At 38.4% G+C, this 2,500-nt stretch overlaps 2 protein-coding genes across 6 annotated transcripts in view; both read left to right on the top strand.

Annotated features, from left to right (window-relative positions):
* LOC106883377 (ciliogenesis-associated TTC17-interacting protein) overlaps positions 1–2,500 on the top strand; it is a 24,811-nt gene that overhangs the window by 2,733 nt on the left and 19,578 nt on the right. The window lies entirely within an intron of this gene.
* LOC106879650 (uncharacterized) overlaps positions 1–2,500 on the top strand; it is a 46,709-nt gene that overhangs the window by 39,912 nt on the left and 4,297 nt on the right. The gene's annotated exons all lie outside the window — the stretch shown is intronic.

Below are 2,500 nucleotides of genomic sequence, written 5' to 3'. Positions count from 1 at the left end.
ACCAAGGACTCTGTGAAAAGGACCCAGGATTTGGGTAACAAGCTAAATCTATCACCTACAAATTTATAAACTCTATTGAACTGTCCCCTCGCAGTTTTTCTTCATTTTGTTTCACTCTTAATATCTCGGCCAACCTAAAGCTAGTGCAGACGACAAGGCACATCTACACAAGCGTGCCCCACTCCGACTTGGTTCCTTTCAGAAATGGATCCTTTAAAAGGGAATTTCATATAAATACCGCTTAGATTGTGCAGATTCCAATTATATGTGGGAATTTATTGTGAAAAATAAGTACCAGTTGAATACTGAGTCGATTACATCGACCCCTCCCCTCCCCCGAATTTTGTGACAAAATTTGAAACCATTATTATTATTATTATTATTATTATTATTATTATTATTATTATTATTATTATAATTAAGGTGGCAAGCTGGTGCAATCATTAGCATGCCAGGCAAAATGCTCCGCAGTATTTCGCCTGTTGTAACATTTTGAGTTCAAATTCCATCCTTTTGGGGTTGATAAAATAAGTACCAGTTGAACACTGGGGTCAATGTAATTGACTCATCCCCTCTCCCAACGTTGCTGCCCTTGTGGCAAAATTTTAAACCATTATTATTATTATTGTTAATATTATTATTATTCAGTAGTTTTATTTTTATAACGTGCTTTCACTTCACTACCGAGCGCAGCTCTGTGCACCTTGGGTATGTGCTGTGGTTTGCTGTGATGCTCTTATGGTTACTGATAATATCATGGTTACTTATGGTTACTAATATTATTATTATTATTATTATTATTATTATTATTATTAAGGTGGTGAGCTGGTTGAATTGTTAGCACGCTGGGAAAAATGTTTAGCAATATTACACCTGTCACTACTTTCTGAGTTCAAACTCCGTTGAGGTCGACTTTACCTTTCATCCTTTTGGGGTCGATAAATTAAGTCCCCACAAAAATTTCAGATCTTGTGCCTTAGTAGAAAGGATTATTATTATTATGGCACGTAAAAGCACCTACTACACTCTCAGAGTGGTTGGCATTAGGAAGGGCATCCAGCTGTAGAAACTCTGCCAGATCAGATTGGAGCCTGGTGTAGCCATCTGGTTTCACCAGTCCTCAGTCAAATCGTCCAACCCATGCTAGCATGGAAAGCAGACGTTAAACGATGATGATGATGATGATATTATTATTATTATTATTATTCCTTTTGGTGCAAGAATTGCCCCAGTTTACTCCACTCCTCATGAGTTTGAAAAATAATTCTTGTTGGTTTACCATTTTCAAGTTTTGTCATTGTATATTTCTGTTGTGCAAAAGAGACTTTGAAAAGAGAGAACTGGCAGTTTGATTTAACAACCTCGAAATGGGACTTAACTAATTAGAATTATGTTGGGAATTAATTCTAGATTATAATTTTACAGAATGGCGTCATGTAATGAAGGAGGTGGTGGGGGATGGGAGATGTACTAAAAAAGGGGTGGCGAGATGGATTGAACAACATTCCCACCCTGCAGCCTTTCATACAAAAGCTGACTGACTTTGTGCAGCATTGAGAGCATCTGTATGTGCATACATACAGATGTGTGTGTGTGTATGTATGCACCACCACCACCACCACCAGTTAAATACTGGGGTTGATGTTATCGACTTACCCCTTCCCAAAAATTGCTGGCCTTGTGCCAAAATTTGAAATTATTACTATTATTATTATTATTATTATTATTATTATTATTATTGTGTGAGAGGGCAGTGCATGCCATCAAAGTGACACTGGGGTAAAATATACGAAGCCCAATATACCCATCATGACTACCCGTCTTATAAGGGTACACCAAGTACATGCATCCCAACCATATTTGCGCGACATGGTGATCTCATATCAAGATAAACAGCGCATGACCTCGCAGGAGGGACCCAGTTAGAATTTTCTTCAGGTCAAGTAGCCCATCCTACTCAAAAGGTCCCTGGATAAGGTTTGTTTAAGGATGTTGAGCAAAACACCCATGTTTCCAAAGGTGAATTATCCGAACCCCAAATAATTTCTCTCAACACATGGCTATGATGCTCCCCCACTACTTCTGCTCATGATCAGAGATGCACATATCGTCAGCCACCAAGGGACATGCTCAACTGGTTAAGGTCAAACAACTGACAAGCAAATCTGTGGTATTGAGCAGAATATTTGCTGTAGCCCATCTTTTATACCAGGACAAAACATGTATATGATAACACTTCCAATCAATTAAGATCAGAAGCCATGAGAGCCACTACTATTATTATTATTATTATTATTATTACTATTATTAAGGCAGTGAGCTGGCAGAATCATTAGCACGCCGGGCGAAATGCTTAGCAGTATTTTATCTGTCTTTACATTCTGAGTTCAAATTTCACTGAGGTCGGCTTTGCCTTTCATTCTTTCGGGGTAAAATAAGTAAAAATATGTACCAGTTGTGTACTGGGCTCGATGACATCAACTTACCCCCTCCCCCCAAA

This window comes from Octopus bimaculoides, chromosome 27 (genome assembly GCF_001194135.2).
Source record: "Octopus bimaculoides isolate UCB-OBI-ISO-001 chromosome 27, ASM119413v2, whole genome shotgun sequence".
NCBI classification, from domain to species: Eukaryota; Metazoa; Mollusca; class Cephalopoda; order Octopoda; family Octopodidae; genus Octopus; species Octopus bimaculoides.
The sequence above is the reverse complement of the archived record's forward strand: the minus strand, read 5'-3'. Positions and strand labels throughout refer to the sequence as shown.